A 22,645-nucleotide genomic window follows, 5' to 3' on the forward strand; every position below is an offset into this window, starting at 1 on the left:
AAAGTAGTTTGCGGTTAAGTCTTTGTCAAGAGTTCAAAACTAAGTTGGTCGGAGGAAAAGTTACTTAAAGGAGAAGAAAAGGACAAGCCTTCGGAGATGTGAAAGATTTCCTACTTTCACTGTGGTCGGACGGAACGAACAACCGTATTTGCACAGTACCTTTAAAGAAGAAGAATACTGTAGCTGAGGCATTTGTTCCTGGCAGTTCCTGAAGGCTCGCGGTTCCTAAAGCTTCCGTCATGGTTACAAGAAGGAGGACGGCTGGAGGGTCCTACGCTGCCCAGGGAAGAAGTCAGCAGCGGAACAAAACAACGAATAAAAGGTGCCCTCCTTAAAAGCCAGACTGGTTCTCTTCCCCCTGGCTATCCGATCTACTGCAGCGATGCACTGTAAATTCGACCAGGATGAGGACCTGTGTCCGGTGTTTGGTGAGCTGGTTGTTCCCACCAAGCTCAAGGGAAGAGGATTCCTAGTAGATTTCCTCTATCGTCGAAGTTTCAGGCGATACGGACCTGCAGCAGGACTTCACTGGGTGTCCAGTAGTTGCAGCAGTCATCTTCCTTCAGCTTCTATTTGGTTCTCTCGTTCCAGTGGCGACTCTGCCTTCCAGTCCCAGAGACGGGCTTTTTATGCACCAAATACCCCATTCACACAGCCTGGCTGTCAATCACACAGTAGGGTGGCTGTCCTGGCAGGGCAACCACCTAGCCAATCAAACAAGTCTGCGACTTGGATCTCCAAGGATATCCTGTCCAGGGGGCCTCAAACCCCTCCCTCACATCCTGTCCACCCAGACACTCAGGGGCCTGAGGAGGGCTTCTGTGCAGAAGCCCACCATAGGACAGGGAACAAAGGATCCAAACCTGGTTTGGCGCGCAGAGTAAAACACTAGAAAGATCTTTTAAAAAAAGATATGGCAAACAAACTAGACTGGAACCAAGTTAAAATAAAAGTGGATTACCGGGTTTGAGTTCAAGGCTACCACCATAACCTCAATGGTACCAAAGGCTATTTTGATAGTCTGTGGTAGAATAAAAATGGTAGATACCAGTGCCACCAGCCAAATCTTAGATAAAGGGGAACATACTAATGTTCCATGAGAATCAGACAAAAGGGGATAACTATTAACCCTTCCAGTACTCTATTGGAAGATAGGGTGTACTGGGTCTGCAATTTTAAAAATACTAGTAAAGTCAACGGTAACTTTACATGTTCTGGGAGACAGTAGTCAGTCCCAGAAAATGGAGGTTAAAGTGGGAAGTCTGAAAAGACAACCTTGTGTCACTGCACTAATGGTGCTGGGTGACACACAGTAAAAAGATGATGCCTATGGGGTGGGTGAGACTCCATAAACCATGAGCATAAAAATGTACAACACACAGCAAAACACATGTAAGAGTGGGAAAAAGGCTCACACTCTTGCCAGGTGAAACACTTAAACCCTAGAAATCCAGCAAAGCTGCTGAGGGACTTAAAAGGTAAGGGAAATTAGCCATTCTGGAGAATTCTCCCTAAGATGTGCGATCGATCATACAGAGAGATTTAAACTGGATACCTGCTCTGATGTCAAGCCAAAGGAGACTTCCACACACCAGTGATACCAGCTGAGCATAGGGTATGCCCTTGGCCAAGCAAACTGCAGCATTTTTCAGCACTTGCAGCTGGCTGAGCAAATGGAGATATTGAGCCAGCAAAATGGCATTACAATAGTCAAGGTTGCCATTAATGGTGGCAGGGATGACTGGAGCATGAAAAGAAAATGGGTGTCCTCCTCGAACAACTCAAGCTCCTCCAGCGAGAATGTTTCAACTTCCAAAGGTCCGGCACAGCAGGGCATGTCTGTCAGGACTTTTTTGCACAAAGGCCTGACTTTAGCACGATGACCATCGATACCGGACAGATCAGACATTCGTGACCAACCCGATCAGGGCCGATCAAACCAACGAACTAGGCAGATACCAGCACTTCAGACACTCGACGATGGAATTATCCCCATTAGGTTGTTTGCCTGTATTCAATCTTTCCTCTCAACAGCTCACCCCTACAAAGATGAGTGTGTTGTCACAGGGTATGAGTTTGGAGCTGTGCAGTTTCTTTTAGAAAAATCAGACTTGCAGCCCTCTTTAATAATAACACAGAGCCAGCCCCTTCAGTGTTTTCTCCTTTTTGTTCACCTTCTGAATTTAGGCCATCAGATCAGGACACTCCTCCTGAAATTCTTATCTTTGAAAAAACTATCCTTACATCCTTAAAAGTCTTCCCAGGATCACCAGCTCTCGGAATTCTTTGCACCACAAAAATCTTGGCCCAGGAGAAATACTGCTCTTAAACAGCTACAAGATTGCAGAAAATTAACAATCAAACCTGCCAATAAAAGCAGAGGCATAGTGGTACTGGATACCACTAAATATGATAATATGGTCAATGCTCTCTTGTCTAATACTTCACACTATACTATGCTCATATTAGACTGCATCCCACAAATACGATCATGCTTATACTACAGGAACTAGGTAGAGCAAGAGTGGAAATTGGTTACTTATCATGTCAGGAATCAGGGTTTTTGGCCCCTTGGGATGTTCGCACTTCTGTACTATTACGCACTTCCCAAAATTCACAAGGAACAGGAGAATCCACCAGGACGCCCAATTGTCTCATTATGTGGGTCAGTCCTTGAACCTTGTGGCGGATATTTGTATTACTTCTTACAACCTTTGGCCATGGGGACGCAATCCTACTTGAAGGAAACCACAGCTGGAGCGTCACCCCTTTGATATTTCCACAGATCGTCTTGTCACTTGCAACATATCAGCGCTTCATACCAACATTTCTCTAGAAGCTACCTTAGATGTAGTCAAACACACTCTTGACCAACGTCCACGACACCATGAGGTTCCTATTAGGTTCTTGATGGAGCTGCTTCGTATAGCTCTATGTGATAACTTCTTTGCCTTTGGTAAAGATTTGTTTTTACAAATCAAAGGGACCGCAAACTTTGAAAACAACTACATTGTTTCTAACATTCTCATTTGAATCACACATTGTTGATTGGAAGCGTTATATCAATGAATTGGTTTTCACCCGGCATGCGGACGCTAATAGAGTTAATTGACTGGCTCAAATTTGTAACCCAAAGCTCCATTTCACTCACCAGTGGAGTATCGACTAGGTACCATTTATGGACCTACTAATTAGACACTATCTGGCTGGCTGTATTCAGTTCTGTACTGCAAGGAAAAGGATAGGAACACGTGTCTTTTTTTTAGTAGCCAACATTCCAAATCACTCAGTGAAAAGTTACCATGCAGTCAACTAATCAGTGTAAGGCAGAGCTGCCCGTTTAAAGATGATTTCACCACACACACACTAATGACCTTATATCAAGACTAGAATTTTTAGGCTATCCATTGAAATTATTAAAATACTCAACCAAATAGGCTTTTTTCACAGATCGCAAATCTTTGCTCTCCAATCACGACAAATCCACTAGTGATGAGCACCTAATGTGCCTTACAACCTTCTCACAAAACACTACACATATCAAGAGCCTCATTAAAAATCATTGACATATGATATGCAGCCCAGGCTGCACTTCAACCCCCCAGGCCTCTGTTTGCCTTGAAAAGGGGCATAATGTTAGAAATCAGCTGGTACACTCCCGGCTCACAATGAATACACCTAGGTTCAACACCCTGGAGGACTGTTGGTATTTACCATGACAGCCTGTCGTTGGTCATCTGCCCTGCTGGTAATGTGCTGCATGTGAAACGTGTTTGCCAAGCTGAGTCTTTTGTTTCAAGGATTTCACTTTCACTTGTTTCACTTGCATAGTGAAATCTCACACGAATTGCAAAACAAGCAACGTGGTTTACATTATTAAATGCCCTTGCCCCAAAATGTATGTAGGGATGACAACCATGAAGGTGTCCACCAGAATTGAGGAACACAGGTCCCGGATCAGAACTGGTGCTACAACTCCACTAGTCCATCACTTTCAGTCTTGCAACCACATGGACCATGAACTACAATGGTTGGTCATTGACAGGGTTTTTCCTAATGCACGTGGATTCAGTACAGACAATAGGTTGCTTTGCCACAAGCATAAATTGATTTTTCGGCTCTAAGCACGTTTAGATCTCTCAATGACTAGATTCTGTGGAGTGTTCTCATCTAGACCATCAGTTACACAGTTTGCAATACTGAGCCGTCACACATTGTTTAAGGCTTCTGTTTGTATTGGTTTGCTGCTGCCCCCTGAATTGTGTCACTCACTGCTGTGACCCCATTCACAGCAGGCAGCTTAGGCATGCAGATTTTTTCACTTTAAGATGGCTGGACCAATTTCAGCACAGGCAGTTTAGGAAGTGGGTTTCCCCATTCCAAGATGGCTGCGCTGTAAAGACCGGAGGGGGGGTCTGCACTTCCGCTCTCTATATCGTAGAGGGGAGGCACAGAGACCCCTGCCAAGATTCTCTATTACGGTAGCAATGGAGGAGCAATCAAGGCCTAGCTTCTCGGGAGGTGATGCGAGCTGGTTCTTAAGTACAGTGTAGTCCCCAAGCACCCACAAAGAAATGTCCACACACTGTATCGGTTAAACCACAGTCTTTATCTAATTAATATTCAAAGTCATATACACAATCACGATAACTCAATTTGTGCTCCGAAAATCAACAATGGTAAATATGTACAATTCTAAAGTGGCACCACTAACGTTACTCGATCTTATTAAAGTGCATACAGTCAGAATGACACACAGATCAAAATAAAGAGGAAACCAGCCGTAGAGAGAGGAAGGAAAGCGAGAGGGTTGAGCAATAGGCAGAATACTGGTAACTACCATTAAACACAGTTCTGTATGGAGATCCCCCCACCTGGGCAACCTGTAGAAAAAAGATACAAGCCCAGTCCATATATTGTTCACCCTTAGACTTCCCAATATTTCGGCAACCCCAAAGTACCTTGGTGTTGTAGCGTTCCGCATCAGGGAAATCAACAACCCTTCTTCAGTGTCCTCCCTTTCAGGCAGGAGTCACGGGTCGTCGAACGTCCGATGGAGAACAGGTCGAGCTACCACGGTGAAGTGGCCGCGTCGTTCCTAGCGGTGCTCGTTGATGGGGAAGCGTTAACGTCCTGCAAGGAAGAGGCGTGCGAGCACCTCAGTGTCGATAGTTCTGGACCGCAAAGAGTTGAAGAACTGTGGCCCAGCAAGGACGTCGAGTCGTCGGCGTCTCTGTGGTCTTTGGGTGGCAGGAAACCCACTGGTGGGTGCTCCTCAGCACGTTGACGGTCAGGCCTTCTCCAGCAGGATACAGCGGCGACGATGCAGACGAGAGTGTCATGGGATCAATGAAGTTTCTTAGGCAACGGGAGCACGGCAACTCCGGTCGGCGACAGTGGTGGACATCAGTCCGGGCGCTTCTCCTTGGAGTTCCGCAGCAGTCCCCGTATCGGGTCGGCAGCCTGTCAAAGGTCTCTCTACCAGGGAGCTTAGGCAAAGATCAGCTGTGCACGATGGTCCCTCGTAGCTCGGGAAGAGGGCGCCTTACCAGGTCCTCTCTGGGTCAGTTCTTGAAGCACAGCAGCTTTCAGATTGCGAAAGAGAGCAACAGCAATTCTTCTCATCCAGCAGGGCTCAAGGTTAAGCTTTACTCCAGTTACTCGTCGTAGTGGACTTCAGCTTCTGAACACGACTCTTAGCAGTGAGAGGTCCCCAGATATACTGTTGATCTCCCATTCATTCCGCTGGGTCGCACTCAAGCATCCAATCACGACTACGGGCATTCATGCAGGCAGGCAGCCAATCAGGCACACGAGGTATTCAGGCCATTCGCTTCTCTCCAGACACTCACAACAAGTTATGTGTATTGGGACAAGTACTGAGCCATTCAACACTCCAAGCTGCATTCATACTGGTTTCGGGCAGGGCTGTCTCAACCATTGTGTCAAACACCAGATACTAGAAAGTCACTACATAGAATGTATATTTGTCACAAACTCCATTCACCCAGGTCCCACCCAGAGGCGTACCCACAACATACGGTCGTTGAGAAGGCTCCAGCCAGTCTGGTCGGCACTTCCCCACACTACCATATATGGAACTTTCACCCAACAGCCAGTCAGGTGGAAGTTCCCGGGACTTCAAGAAGATCAAGGTAACAGGTGATGGAAGGCAAGAGGCCATGGGGGGCATTTTGTCTCCATCAGGAATCTACCGATTCCAATGACAGGGCCTGGCAATCCCAAAATGGAGGGCGCTCAGGGCACCAGTCATTTCAGCACGGAGCTGCCACCAGCCCATACCCTGCTCTGTGGGTCACACACAGGTGCCCAAAAAACATACACTATTGGCACAGGGTTGTACCCCTACCCATGGGTGCCATAAGGGTATCCCACAGGTCCGTTCACCAAACCAAAGGAGATAGAGCTGCACCACCAGGAGTCCCACATGAACTCCTACATGGAAAACACGACAGAACACATGATAAAAAGCAGAAAAGGACAAGGATACGGAGGCCCTGTCCCTCCGATGCAGTTCCAGCATCACATGCGCCACCATCACTGATTTGACTTTGGATTATGTGGCACTGCGTGTCACCTGACCACTTCATTTTGAACTTGGTTCAATAGGTAATTGGTGAGAGGGAGACTGCCGATGCAATCTTCCCACACTCTGGATCCTATGGGCACTTGATAGGTGCACAAAGGCAAAGCTCCTTTACCCCTGGGCATGCTGTGTTTCCGCAGATGCTGCGCTTTGCTTCACATGCCTTGCACGACACAGGTTTGTGATGCCTTTTGCATCATTTCCAACTAGGTAGCATAAAACGCATGCTAAACGCCTGGTTTTGCATGTGTTTACCACTGACAGCGGCCGAGTGGATGTGCACTGTCATTTGGGTAGAAGCTCCATTGAGAATTCAACGCGCACTGAATCACCTCTGTCGTTAAGCAAGCAACTGTCACAACCTGCACTGGATTGTCTCCAATTTGCCCAACACAGGCAACAATCTACATTTTCTTCTTTGGCATCTGGTCCTTTCCCATTATGACTACATCACTCCATGTTTTGATTGTTATGTTTATAGTGGTGGAACAGAAAGAGGGTCCAACATAGGCGGCAAGAAGTCACAACCCACCACCAGGACTTCCATCTTATCCCTTTAAGTTCAGCCAATTTGGGCTCATTCAATCAGCCACAGAAAATAAGGGCAAGAGCAAATACAAGATAATAAAGATGAAAGAGGATAACGTTGAAAGCAAGCTCCAATAATACATTTTAAAGAAAACTAGAGAGTCAGAGTGGGAATCAAAGAAAAGAAAGAAGTGAAAGCAAACAACCTAAAATGTATGAGAGTGGAAACCAAAGAGAACAAAGGTGAGATGTTGGCACATAGAATAAAGGTTCAAGGAAACCACATTGGAAAATGATGACAGTAAAACAAAGAATGCGGGCAAGAACAAATCACAGAGAATAAAAGTGAAGATAAATCAAAGAGGGTCAGCGGAAATCACCCATATTGACAGGTGATATTTTCCAGGGGGCTATTTTCAAGAATATTAATTTTAAGCAAACATTTTAAGAGTGACTTTATTAGGGAGATGTGCACCATGAACCCTCTTTTGATATCTGCCGCAAAGGTCAGCAGTGATCAGTATTCATTGCCATTTGGTGATATTAGAAGGAGCAGATTATGGGAACCAGGTCCTCCTTGGGCGAGCCTGACTTGGTGATGTCACCTGCTTGGGATTGAGGTTCTCCACTGAGTTATCCCGACATCCCCAAGTGTACACGTCATTGTCTTATTTATCACAATCTACTCATGGGTGGCCCACTTCACCAGGTGGTATGCCAGGAAAGATGTCATTCTCGCTCTGAAGGTCTACCAGGCACAGTTCGTCCTGCTCAGCTCTTAAAGGGGCAAAGGGAAGGTCAACACCTGGGAGCAAGTGGGTCCAAACACAGAGAGGGTGTCTCTGAAGCAACTCTTAGGCCTCCTTAATACATTTGGGACAATCCATAAAAACACTAACTCTCTAACATAGCGGTGGTAAGGGGCATCTCAAATCTTAAATTCAGTCAAGGTTTCAGTATATAGGGGAAGCCTACTGAGGCCTGCTTGGACCCAACATTTAAGTGCCAAAGCATCAAGGTGGTGTCACACAATGGCTAGCATATCATATCACAGGAAGCATGCTGTTATTCTTAAATTACCTTTACATGTTAATGAATTTAACAAGATAAGAAGAAAATAAAAGGAGGGTCCAGCTGTTTGCCTATGCAATGGATTGTCCCTGGAAACAGTGGAACAGTATAGGGCAGATAGGAAACAATGGTTTCGACCACTCCTTTGAGTTGCACTCAGCCTCTGTACTTCTGAGATAACTTCAAGGCCCTGATGCTGTCTGGTTGTATCCAAATGTATTGTGGCTTCTAGGAAGAGTTGCATTAGAACAAGCCCCTTTTTGGGCCGGTTACAGTAGTACAATGACTGGTGCATAGCCCCAGGAGGAGTGAGCCGAGTCTCTGGATATTGTTATATTCTAATACAAAGCTTTAGTTATTTGACATACTTAGGAGATTTGTATCTTATGAAATGATCAAAGTGTCTCCGCTATTGAAATAAGAGATTAATGGGGGGTGGGTGAGTAGCATATCAGATAGAGTTCAGTGCTTCTAGACAAATTAGACAGATTAGTCATGATTGTAAATTGAATACATTCAAATATGATATGATATGATATGGCATTTATAACGCGCCTTTTCACAAGTCTTTCAATGCATGAACAGGCAAGATGGGAACAGAGGGAAGACAAAAAACAACGATCTTACTAGACCTAGTGAAATTCAGATCTCGCAAGTGATCTTACCCTGATACATACAAATAAGAGCAGCCGACCTGAGCAACCTGTGCAGTTGTTCTTTATAAACCGGTGCTGTTCTTTGTTCTCAGGTTTTATGAGATGTGTTTCTTACTGTTTGTTTATTTTGCTAGGAAATGGTGGCAATTTTAACAAAGAAAACACCAATAACCTGGGCCTGGAATATGACTTTGCTTCCGTCATGCACTATGGAAAGTAAGTCTGAAATGTTCACCTGAATGATTAAGACAATATTCTATTGAATAAAACCCTTCTCATAAAATCCACAAGGAGTTGAGTAAACATGGCCTAATCATCTAATTGTGTTGGCCTTTTTGAAAGTCTTGCTCCATCTGAATCTGCAGATCATGTCTATGGTAGAAAAGTGTGAATCAGACTAAGATATAATCCATACACCAGGCGCATCAGGCCTAATGGAATTCGATGACGTTTCCAAGATTATATTGTGTCAGTAGTTCTTCCTTCAAAACATTGTCTTCTCACTATGGCTACCTTAACTATTCAAACCACATTCATTCCTAATGTTTTTTTTTTCTATAAATCATTTCAAGTCCCCACCTGTAAACATGCATCATTTTTAGTTGTTCATTAGTACCTTTACAACGTAGATGAGTTATTCAAGAGAAAATCGATTACTAAGGAACAAAAAGGGCCTCAATACGCGGTAGGCGGTAAGGGATTACCGGCACCGGTAAGGGCACAGGTGCCAGTAATCCCTTACTACCCTATTCCGAGGTCCCTAAGCGGGTCCCTTCCGTTAAGGGACTTCAGAGCTAATAACGGTACCGCAAATTGCGGTACCGTTATTAGCTCCATCCCCATTCCCATTGAGCTCTATGGGGGCTCGAATGGGTATGGGGAATGGTTCCCCGAATGGGGATTTACACGGTCCTCCAAGGTTGGAATGACCCGGTAAGTCCCTATTTCGGGAACCTGTACCCGGAATGCGGTAAGGGGGTAGCCATGGCGCTAATAGCGCCATGGGTGACGGCTACCACGTAATGAGGCCCAAAATCTGTTCCCACAGTGATCCCTAGAGCCCTACTTCATAGATAGCAAAGAACCGTCCCTAATGAGACAGTCACAAGAGATGGAGCAAGGGCTTGCTCACTTATGTGCTGCTGACCTCCCTGGCCAAGAAATGGAGGTTGGGGTTCTAGCCTGAGCTGGGTAGCATGTGCAGAGGAGTAACGAAGGAGCATGCGTGAAAACTAATGTAAACAATTCTAATTTATGAATGCATCATCTTTCTGAACAAATGTAGTCCTCATTTCAGACCTCCAATAGAGATATGATATGATCTGGCATTTATAACATGCCTATACACAAGTGTTTCAAGGCCCGACGAGGCAAGGGAGTGGGAACAGAGGGAAGACAGACAACGATCATACTAGGCCAGGTGTCATTCAGATCACGCAAGTGCATGGGAAGGACAAAGGAGGAAAGTGCGGGGTGGGTGAGAACAGTGCGGTACATGGGATAATAGAATAAATAACAATAGGTAAAGTACGGCCAGCAGGTGTCAAGTGCAAGGGTAAGTGCAGACATCAGGTGTCAAGTGCTGGTAGTGGGACTGTAGGGATACAGAAAACAATCCCCAAGTGCGAGGGCTGCCAGGAATGCAGTGCAGGTGTGCCAGTGGCAGGGGAGGGGACCTGGGCCCAAGATCAGAGGGTGGCCACGTAACCAGTACAGTTTCAGTATCAGCCAGGAAGTCAGCAAGGGAAAAAGGAGGAGAAAAAACAGAAGCAAAGAGAAAGGTTTTGAGGTGCTTCCGGAACCGGAGATGATTCGCCTCAAGTTTCACCTTAAAGTGGTTTACAGTTGGACAATACAGGTTGTGCTTCTTAAACAATTTTTTCATCTCCCAGATATGCTTTCAGTAACACGTACGGACAGCCGACAATCATCCCGAAGCCAAATTCAGACACTCCCATTGGACAGAGAAGTGGACTGAGCAACCTGGATGTTTCTAAAATCAACACCCTCTACCAGTGCAGTAAGGAGTTTGGGTTATTACGGTCATCCCTTCCCAGACTGAGCTCTTCGATACCCCAAATAGTAAAATCCAATTGGGCTATCAGATTTACCCAAATAAATATACAAATTTACAATGTAAACTTTTCTAACTCAGTGATGAGCCCTAGCATTCTTCCACTTAAAGCTTCCTAACATCTATCAATGATGGTTTATGAGCACTCATCAGCAAAGGCATACTAACATGATTCCCTGTTGTCATCCTATCTTAAAGCACTGATACCATTCCAGCTTCCACCAATGATGTCTCCACGGCATATATTCAGTGACAGAATTGCACAGTTCCTCACTGATGCCATCAAAGGATCCATCAATGCTGGCATCGTAGCAATCCTCACTGATTGAATGTCAGCATTAGTCACACTGCCCATTCTTGCACGTATTCCTTTCTAACATTTCAGTATTAATCAGTGATGACATCCGTGCATTCCTTAATCAAAGAAACTTAGAATCCATCACTAATGGAACTTAGCATTCATCAAAAATGACTTCCCAACTTTCTTCAATTGATTGCATCCTAGCCTTCATCCACAGACAGGGCCTTAACATTGAACCACTGAAAGTGTCCCAGCATTCATGAAAGCTGGCTTTGTAGTTTTCTTCGCTGGTGGCATCCCAACATTCATCCACTGCCACTGCCAGAGCACATTTATTGCTGGGTGGCCCAGCTTTGATCAAAATTCCTCATACCGGTGGCAGACCCAGAAGGCATTGATTCATGATCCTGATGACATCATATCTCACCTTCCTTCTTCTTCCCTTCACCACTATGCCAACATTAAATCAGGATGCACCCACAAAAGTTGCCTCTAAGTCTTTCTTGCGTGTCAGGGTTGGTGAACATGACTGGAAATCAGTAGAGAACAGTGATGGGGTGTCATTTGATGCGGGCATAACAATAGCATTCAAAATACCAGCGAACTGAATCTTGGTCATATGGCACTGTGCATGAGGTGACATCTGTCATTTCATGCTCTCTGCACACACAAAAAGCTCAAGCCCTCTACAGAACATTTCTAATGTAAATGTAAACGTTATGGTCAGTTACACTGCACCGGCTACCATGCTCGGCGTCTCCCATGATCAAAGCTTGTCCTGAAAGTGTATTCTGCAGACCCCTGGATTAACCAGCCTTTAATAAATTACGATGAAAATGAAAACACAAAGGGAGACGAAGAAGAGGGGAAAAACGTGGGAGGCGGCCATTGTGGTTTAGGAAGATGGGGAAGTGCTCGTTTTTGATGGGATGTGTGGGGACATCCAGTGTTGAAATGAGATTGTTGCTGCCAAGTGCAGACACAGGTTGGCATTCGGGAGCCATTAAGTTACACTCAGGTAAATGTGCGTTTTGGCATGATGGGCTCGAGATGTGTTAATTTGCACTCATCATTGTTTTTGTTTTTTTATTTTTAATGCATTGCCTTCAGATGTGTGCAGCACATTGCTCTCTGATACCAGAGGCTCGCTCAAGTCTTCCAATAACCCCTCTGCGTACCCAAACAACGTCAACTGCATCTATCTGATCCGAGTGCCATCTGATAAGGTAAAGTCTTCAGGGGCACTTGAATAATGCCAGTCATCTAGATGCCACTGTTGCACTGAAATCAGCCAGGAATAGTGGTTGTGGGACTTAGTGGCGTACTTAACTAGGCACCGTCCAAGAAGGTAAGGCCAATGCTCAATGGCGTTGGCCTTTTTATTGGCAGAGTGGTGGAGAAATGGTTGACCCTATGCATGTTTTCTTTAATGAGTTTATCATCAAGGAGTTGAGGTAGTGGCATAAACCAATTATTTTTCTCCCCATACTTATGTATTTGTTTGCATGTTTGTTTTCACCGAAGAGCCACTAACTCACTCCAGTTGACCAGCTGCCACAGAGGAGCTCATTTTGCTTAGGGAGTACCGTACGTGAAATGCGTTAGAGCCCTGCGTAAGGCTTTTACACATATAGGGGGTAATTCACAGAATTTAACGCACAAGTGGCACACGCAGCTTGCGCACAGTGTGCGCGTGCGATTGTCTGTGCCAGCCGCATGCGCTAAAATCCATTTCCGCGCACAGCGTATTCATGGATTTCAGCTACCAAAACCAGCCGTAGCACAGAGTGGCGCAGCAACCCTGCAGCAGCGCCAGTTACGCCCCCAAGAAGGCCCTTCGCGCAAGGAAAAGCCATCAAAATCCCCAATCCAGCGCAAAGGGCTGCGCTAACCCTGGACTAGTATACAGGGCCGCAACACAGCACACAGCAAGCGGGGAACGTGTATTACTGAGGTTCGCAGGAATTTTCACACGCGATAGGCCCTGTGCGAGTGGGGTACGTGAATTACTGGGGTTTGCGGGAAGTTTCACACGCGATAGGCCCTGTGCGAGTGGGGTACGTGTATTACTGGGGTTTGCGGGAAGTTTCACATGCGATCGGAGCAGGGTACGTGTATTTCGGGGGTGTGCGTGAAGTTTCACACGCGATCGGAGCAGGGTACGTGTATTTCGGGGGTGCGCAGGAAGTTTCACACGCGATAGGCCCTGTGCGAGTGGGGTACGTGTATTACTGGGGTTTGCGGGAAGTTTCACACCCGATCGGAACAGGGTATGTGTATTTCGGGGGTGCGCGTGAAGTTTCACATGTGATCGGAGCACGGTACGTGTATTTCGGGGGTGCGCGTGAAGTTTCACACGTGAAGGGCCCTGTGCGAGTGGGGTACATGTATTACTGGGATTTGCAGGAAGTTTCACACGCGATTGGCCCTGTGCGAGTGGGGTACGTGTATTACTGGGGTTCGCAGGAAGTTTTACACACGAAGGGCCCTGTGCGAGTGGGGTACGTGTATTACTGGGGTTCGCGGGAAGTTTTACATGCGATTGGCCCTGTGCGAGTGGGGTACGTGTATTACTGGGGTTCGTGGGAATTTTCACACGCGAATGGGCCCTGTGCGAGTGGGGTACGTGTATTACTGGGGTTCGTGGGAAGATTTACTCGCGATTGGCCCTGTGCGAGTGGGGTACATGTATTACTGGGGTTCATTGGAAGTTTTACACGCGATAGGCCCTGTGCGAGTGGGGTACATGTATTACTGGGGTTCACTGGAAGTTTTACACGCGATAGGCCCTGTGCGAGTGGGGTACATGTATTACTGGGATTCGCGGGAAGTTTCAGATGCGAAGGGCCCTGTGCGAGTGGGGTACGTCTATTACTGGGGTTCACGGGAAGTTTTACACGCGATTGGCCCTGTGCGAGTGGGGTATGTGTATTACTGGGATTCACGGGAAGTTTCACACGCGAAGGGCCCTGTGCGGGTGGAGTACGTCTATGTCTATTACTGGGGTTCGCGTGAACTTTCACACGCGATTCCGCTGTCAGAGTGGGTACGTGTATCTAGTGGGGTGCATGGGGAGTCCCACACGTGAATTGGCAGTGTGGGTCCTCCCAGGTGTGCCCTGCACCCCATCCACGGCCCCTGCAGGCAACCCACAACACAGGGCACTACCCTGCACCCCTGGCCATGCCCCCCAGCCAGCACACATGTCACCTTCCACTAGTGATCACCAACTCATGTCCCCCTGCACCCCCACCCCCCATCAGTCAGGGGCACCTGCCAGCAGGCCCCCACTCATGTCCTACTCATGTCGCCCTGCACCCTCACCCCCGGCAGTCAGGGGCACCTGCCAGCAGGCCCCCACTCATGTCCCCCTGCACCCCCACCCCCCAGCAGTCGGGGGCACCTGCCAGCAGGCCCCCACTAATGTCCCACTCATGTCCCCATGTGCCCCCACCCCCCAGCAGTCAGGGGCACCTGCCAGCAGGCCCCCACTCATGTCCCACTCATGTCCCCCTGTACCTCCACCCCCCAGCAGTCAGGGGCACCTGCCAACAGGCCCCCACTCATGTCCCCCTGTGCCCCCACCCCCCTGCAGTCAGGGGCACCTGCCAGCAGGCCCCCACCCATGTCCCACTCATGTCCCGCTGCACCCCCATACCCCAGCAGTCAGGGGCACCTGCCAGTAGGCCCCCACTAATGTCCCACTCATGTCCCCCTTGCGCCCCCACCCCCCAGCAGTCAGGGGCACCTGCCAGCAGGCCCCCACTCATGTCCCACTCATGTCCCGCTGCACCCCCACGCCCCAGCAATCAGGGGCACTTGCCAGCAGGCCCCCACTCATGTCCTCTGTGCCCCCACCCCCCAGAAGTCAGGGGCACCTGCCAGCAGGCCCCCAATCATGTCCCACTCATGTCCCCCTGTACCCCAGCAGTCAGGGGCACCTGCCAGCAGGCCTCCACTCATGTCCCCCTGCACCCCCACCCCCCAGCAGTCAGGGGCACCTACCAGCAGGCCCCCACTCATGTCCCCCTGCACCCCCACCCCCCAGCAGTCAGGGGCACCTGCCACCAGGCCCCCACTCATGTCCCAACCATGTCCCCTTGCACCCCCAGCAGTCAGGGGCACCTGCCAGCAGGCCCCCACTCATGTCCCACTCATGTTCCCCTGCACCCCCACCCCCCAGCAGTGAGGGGCACCTGCCAGCAGGCCCCACTCATGTCCCCCTGCACCGCCACACCCCAGCAGTCAGGGGCTCCTGCCAGCAGGCCCCCACTCATGTACCCCTGCACCCCCACCCCCCAGCAGCCAGGGGCACCTGCCAGCAGGCCCCCACTCATGTCCCACTCATGTCCCCCTGCACCCCCACCCCCCAGCAGTGAGGGGCACCTGCCAGCAGGCCCCACTTATGTCCCCCTGCACCCCCACAACCCAGCAGTCAGGGGCACCTGCCAGCAGGCCCCCCACTCATGTCCCACTCATGTCCCCCTGCACCCCCACCCCCCAACAGTCAGGGGCACCTGCCAGCAGGCCCCCAATCATGTCCCCCTGCGCCCCCACTCCCCAGCAGTCAGGGGCACCTGCCAGCAGGCCCCACTCATGTCCCCCTGCACCCCCACAACCCAGCAGTCAGGGGCACCTGCCAGCAGGCCCCCCACTCATGTCCCACTCATGTACCCCTGCACCCCCACCCCCCAGCAGTCAGAGGCACCTGCCAGCAGGCCCCCACTCATGTCCCCCTGCACCCCCACCCCCCAGCAGTCAGGGGCACCTGCCAGCAGGCCACCACTCATGTCCCACTCATGTCCCCCTGTAACCCCACCCACCAGCAGTCAGGGGCACCTTCCAGAAGACCCCCACTCATGTCCCCCTGCGCCCCCACCCCCCAGCAGTCAGGGGCACCTGCCAGCAGGCCCCCACTCATGTCCCCCTGCACCCCCACCCCCAGCAGTCAGGGGCACCTACCAGCAAGCCCCCACTCATGTCCCCCTGCGCCCCCACCCCCCAGCAGTCAGGGGCACCTGCCAGCAGGCCCCCACTCATGTCCCACTCATGTCCCCCTGCACCCCCACCCCCCAGCAGTCAGGGGCCCCTGCCAGCATGCCCCCACTCATGTCCCACTCATGTCCCCCTGCACCCCCACCCCCCAGCAGTCAGGAGCACCCTGCCAACAGGCCCCCACCCCGGAGCAGTCAGGGGCGCCTGCCAGCAGGCCCCCACTCATGCCCCCCCTACACAAAATAAAGATGCACAATCATGGCCCCCTTCTACACCAAAAAACCACATCATGCCACCCCATTCTTGAGACGCAATGATTTCCCAATCCACCCCACACTGACATGCCTATTTCAAGACACAAACCAAAAGTCAACTATGTACATCAACACATGTCCGTCACACAGATACACTGGTTGGCATGGATTGTGTAAACCCACATTTTCACATGCATCAACCCAATGAGCAAATCCCACACATGGAAATAAAATATGAAAATGTATTATGTACAAAAATAAATAAATGAAATGAAATCACACAAAAATACCAAACATGAAATGAAAAGCATGTGCAAAAGATGAGTGAATGAAAATTATAACCAATCCAAAAAAAATCGAAAGAAAAACAGTCCAAACTCTCACTCCACCAACGGAAATCCAAAGGAAATGTAAAAAAAGAAAATCCACTGCTTCATGTCCATAAGGAAAAAAAAATCAAATTAATCCATGATCAAACTATTCACAATCCATTGTCCAAAAGAAAATTCCATTATTCCATGTGCAAAATCAAAAAAACATATCAAATCAATCCATTGTCCAACTATGTAAAGGGTCCATGAGCCCAACCAAACAAATGAAACCTACACAAGAAACTACCTAAAAATAGAACTATATACAAATGTGTGTTGCATTGTCCATTGACCACAAATAAAAGGAAAAGGAAACCTAACTCTAAGAACTATTTACAATGGCAGCGGGCTAGTCCGACGGCTCACTTCCCGATTTCCCGGGTCAGGGCATCATCGAACTCCTGCTTGATGTCCCAGAAGCGGTCCTCTTCCATGGCCCCGAGGGTTCGCAGGGACGATGACATGTGGACCTCAAGGTCCCTGTGAATTGCCTCGAGGCACTCGGCCCGCCTCAGAGCCCTACGCATGGAGTTCTCCGCCCTGACCATCATGAGCCGCGCCTCTTCTGCCCGTTGCCGCTCTGCATCTATAGCATGGCCTAACTGCTGCCACATGGAACACTTACAGTCCTGGGTTCTCCTGCCCTCTGGCCGATGCCTGCCCCTCCGATGTTGAAGGCCCCGAGCCATCATGGCTCCCACCTTGTTGCTGCTGCTGCTGTGCCTCTGCCTGTGCCCTGGCTCTTGCTGCCTGCACATCCTCCTCCGGCTGGGGTGCAGTTGTTCAGGTGGCCACCCCTGTGGACGTCCGACTCCTGACTGTGGCAGGGATGTGTCCTCCACCAGCCTGGCCACAGGGTCAGAGGCAGCTCCACAGGGTACCCAGGTGATACATGGGTGGGAAGATGGCATGGAGGACGACTGGCGCGTAGGGGGTTCAGGTGAGGAGGGGGTCGCAAGAAGGTCCAGCACACAGAGGAATCCAGCACTGGTGACCCGTCCCAGCAGGTCAACGCGGTCAAAGAGGCACCCGAGATGATGTGCAGCCTCTTCACGAAAAGACTGCACGTCAACTCGCATGCCCCGTTGATGCAACGCTATCCCAGCCAGGACAGGCTCAACACGGTCCCGGATAGCCACGTCCGCAGGGAGAGGAAGGCCAGTTGTTGTGCGCTCCCTGCTGATGCCAGATGATGCAGTGACAGGATCAGGGACAGGATTGCACACAGGCACCTCCGCGGTGGCCTGTGCTTCCTCCTGTCCCTGGTCCTGCACTGCACCACTAGCACCAGTGGAATCCCCACCTCCAGACCCCGTGTGTGTCCCTTCCACGGCCTCCTCCTCCACCAAACCCCCCACCAACCTGGATGATCCCATGCCATCTTCCTCCGTCAGACCCTGTGGGGTTTCAGCTGCCCCTTCTGCTGCCGAGGACTCCACCTCCAACCTCTGCCTCTTGGACCTAACCTCGGCAGCTGCGGCCTGGAACGCGGCACCAGACTCCTCACTCCCCGATGAGATGACAATCTGGAAGGGGAGCCGGGCCTTGCGTCTCCGGCTGGTGGTGCGATCCCTGCCGCTGTGTTCCACAGCACCCTCTCCGCCCTCTTCATCAGTCGACGCTGCAGACAGGGAGAGATAAAACACAGGCATCAGGGCACAGTACATTGGGCTGATACACACATGACAGTTGTACATGAGTGGCATTGTCAAACTTCAGACATGGCATCACACTCCACGACACACATGTCATTTTAACTCACACACATGAGCATTTCCACAGCAATATTGCACCAGGCAGCACCATCCATACACATACAACAGCATGTACAGCCAAAGGTGAGCCTGACATCACATGAAACACTGGGAGTGCACTAGACATGCAGACACGCCACCACACTTACATGCATGTGTACATCTCCTCCAACTGGTGCAGTGATGAGATTGCCATACATGTCACATCTGACATTCAGCCTTCTACATATCAGTGTCACGTGCATCCATGTTGCATCACAGTTGCACACTTGTCAAATACAAATACATGCACATGTACACAGTGCAGAAACATGCATTATGAACCACCATCCATGCCACAACCATGTCAATGTACATACACAGAAATTCAAACATGTGTTCTCCCACACCTGCATTTGCCCAGCATGCTTACCAACACATACACCATCCATGTGTCTCACACCTGAGAGGAGTCACATGTGGCAGCCTCATGCCCATGTTCATACACATCCCTACATGGCCCTACAAAAACACATGTGCAACCTGCACACTACTGGCACACCACGACAAGCACAGCGTCCAATCGCCATGCATGTACACTTACCGCTCGACTCCAGACGGGTCTGCCTCTCAAGGATCTGGACGTAGAGCGCTGGGCATATGTGTTCCAGGACCCTCATTTGGTGATCCGACAGCTGGCCCGGGCGCCCCTTGGCATCCACTGCCTTCGAGAGGTGCCGGGCCTTGTTGAGGGTCCTGGACCTGAAGTCCTCCCAGCGCTTCTTGACATGATCTAAGTTGCGGACTGCCACCCCCTCCGCATTGATGGCAGTCACAATGTCCATCCAGATCATGGTCCGTCCTTCATAGTCGGCGTGCAAACTTCCAAAGAGGGCATCATACTGCCCCAGGACTTCCTCCAACAGGACACCAACTTCACTGGCACTGAAGCTGGTGGCCCTCTGCCTCTCTAGCTGGTTGCCAGTGGTCTCAGATGGTGTTGTGCCCGACATGGCAACCCCAGAGGCAGGAGTGGGTGGGCAACTGGGTCCTGGGGCTGGGCTGTGGAGCGATGGAATCCCAGTCGGGAGTCTTCGGTTCCAGCAGGGGTGGTCACAGCAACTGCACCCCTGCCTGACGTGCAGGCAGCAAATGGCAGGGCACGTGGGCAGCAAGCAGTCAGGCAGCAGCAGATGGCAGGTGGGAGCGTGCTTGGGGCTCTGGGGGGCAGTAATTCGGCCTTCTGGGCAGGACCGTGGTCTTCCGTGTGTTTTCGCGTGGCCAGTTTGATACGGAGTGATTTGGCACGTGAAAAAATTGCACATCAGCGTGTAATTGGAGGAAAGGCCCTTACCGCGTAAGCAAGTCAGCACACGTATGCATTTTCATTGGACCAAAGGCCCTTAGTGTGTAAGCGCTTCTCTGACGTTATGCGCGCGGGCGTTTCCCTCGTGACGTGGGCATAGTGTTTCAGCGCACGTGAAAAAACTGCACGTCCGCGTGTGAATGCGTGTAATCCAAGGAAAGGGCCTACGCGTGTAAGTGATGTGATGCACGTGGGCGTTTCCCACAGCACGGGTTAAAGGTGAGCGGGGCCAGCAGTTCACTGTACGTGCCTTTCGTGGAGACCGACGTGTGTAGCTGCTTTCTGTTGTTTCGCGTGCCATCACATATTCACAGCGATCGAGGACGTATCTCTTCTTTTGGCGGGGATATTGGCCACGCGTGTTTTTCATTATCACGCTAGTCAGTCGCGCATGCTATTTTTCCCACTGCGGGTGCCCTTGTGTATCGCACCCGTTTTCGAGGTCATAGTAGCCTGCGTGTCCCACGCGTATTCGTTTTTCATGTTTCACGGGTGCCACCGCGTACTGCGGGAGGATGATTCAATGCACGTAGGCTGCAGGGTTGCGTGCACGGTTTTACTGCAGTTTTGGGGTGCCTGAGCGTAGCGTGACCCGTCACTACATCACCGGGGTCACATACAGCCTTGCAGGTGCAGGGGGGCTGTTAATATCTTGCATCCCACCCCCTTCACCCCAATTGCCCAGGTCAATTGTGGTGTACACTGCCCATTGGCACTACTCCATCTGTGCCGGCACTACTCCATCTGTGCCATGGTTGGGAGGACACCAAAGGTGAGGGGCGCCTCAGCTGGGCGTACTCCTCGTGGCAGGCGTGGTCAGGGATGTGGCCGGGGTGACCAGGGAGTCAGGGGACTCCAGGGTGTCCAGGGTGGCCACAGAGGGGGAAGAGGCAGGGATGCGCCACTTGAGCACAATGTTGTGCCATGTGTCGGTGCAGTCATGCTACCACCCCCTGTGGTTCTGGGAGATGCAGCTTCTGCATCTGGCACAAGCGCCCGTGTGACGCAGCAGTCTGTTTCATCGACTGCCACGGGCCCAAGGGTAGTGGTAGCTGCAGGTGCAGCTGTGGACACCACCACCCAGGCTCAGGGTCTGCCAGCGCAGGCTGCGTTGGCAATTGAAGAGCCCTTGGAAGATTTCCAACAGTACCGGAGGGAAACCGTAGGGGCACGCAGGGCTGCCCTGACCAAGACACGTGTCCCTGGGGCAGTAATGTCATCTGCTGCCCCGAACAGCTGGGTGTTGGCAAGTGCAGGGACAGATGCAGCCAACAACAACCCGGTTGTGAGTCTGCCAACCAGGACAGTTGCGGTCAATGACCCTGCCACAGCGGATTTTGATGCGCAGGGTCCATTAGAGGGCACCCAGCTGAAACTGATACAAGTCAGCCCTTTGGTCGTCCCTCCACCTGCCACTCCTTTGGCTCAATCCACCGGTCCCACTGGCCATACTGATCAGGGCGGCATCAGCCACCCAGGGTCTGCGCCACAATCCAAGAGGAGGAAGGTTGCACCTGCAGCACAGGCTGGGACCCCACACACAGCCACGAACTCCTGCACGTCGAGGAAGAAGCCTTTCTGCAACCAGGAACTGAACTTCCTCGTGGGCTATGTGCGGGACCACAGCCGTGACATGCTAGTGGGTGCTAATTGTCAGACTACAGCTGCCCACCGTGATACCCAATGGAAGCAAGTTGCGTAACATTTCAGTGCATTCTGCCATGAGGTGCGCACGGCGCAAGAGTGCAAAAAGCGTTGGAATGACCTCAAACGCAGTGCTAAGGCTAAGCGTGCCTCAAATTACAACGTTACTCTGGTGACTGGCGGTGGGCCTGCACCGGAGGAGGAAGACCTCACTCCGCATGAGTCACTCGTTGCAGAGTTCATACCATCTGAATCGGTCGAAGGAGTGCGAGAGATGTCAGACTTTGATGCCCAGTCCAATGAGTGTTGATGCGTGTTTGTCGAGGACGTGTGTTTTTTACTTGTGTGATGTGTTGTGCATGACTGCCACTACATGTCACGTGTACATGGTTATGATATGCGAGTAATGCAATGCTTCCCTGATGCATGTCTACTCTGCTGGATGGTGGACATGTGGAGCAGACGGGAACTGTCCACATCACCACTTTTGCACCCTAGTCACATGCTGGTTACCAGTATGCCCCTCCAGTCCACGTTACAGCTCACTGGCACTTCTGCATGTAGCGTGGGGTGACCTTCCTCTCAGCCCAGGAACTATGCATAGCATGACTGACGTGCATGTGTCCTCTGCCTGCAAGGGGGTAGCCAATGTAGGCATGCTCCCTTGCCCCTCAACCCCCTGCTCTGCACCCCAATTCCATCTTAGCACTGGTCTGCTACAATATTGCCCCTGATTACTTCCCTGGTCATGCCTCCTGTGTACATTCTAACATCCAGCAGCCAATCTGCCAGACATATCCATTGAGGTACATCCTTAGTACTTGATGCTGGGTGTCTCACTTGGACTGTGCAGAGGTCAGATGCCCCGCAGGGACATGAGTGCCCATTCATGCTCCATGTGCATTTCACGCATGCCCATATGTGTCCATGACTGGATGATCACTGTTACACAAGTCCTTGATGACCCAAATTGCATGGCATTTCATCTGCCTTCCCTTGTCAACTGTGGCTCAGTACTGCGTTGCACACATGTTTATGGTCTGAC

The 22,645-nt window shown here is 50.5% G+C and overlaps 1 pseudogene; it reads left to right on the plus strand.

Moving 5' to 3' along the window:
- The window catches only part of LOC138504999 (embryonic protein UVS.2-like), a 91,009-nt pseudogene that overhangs the window by 42,724 nt on the left and 25,640 nt on the right, over positions 1 to 22,645 (plus strand).

This window comes from Ambystoma mexicanum, chromosome 11 (assembly GCF_040938575.1).
Source record: "Ambystoma mexicanum isolate Mex_15411 chromosome 11, UKY_AmexF1_1, whole genome shotgun sequence".
Classification (NCBI taxonomy): domain Eukaryota; kingdom Metazoa; phylum Chordata; class Amphibia; order Caudata; family Ambystomatidae; genus Ambystoma; species Ambystoma mexicanum.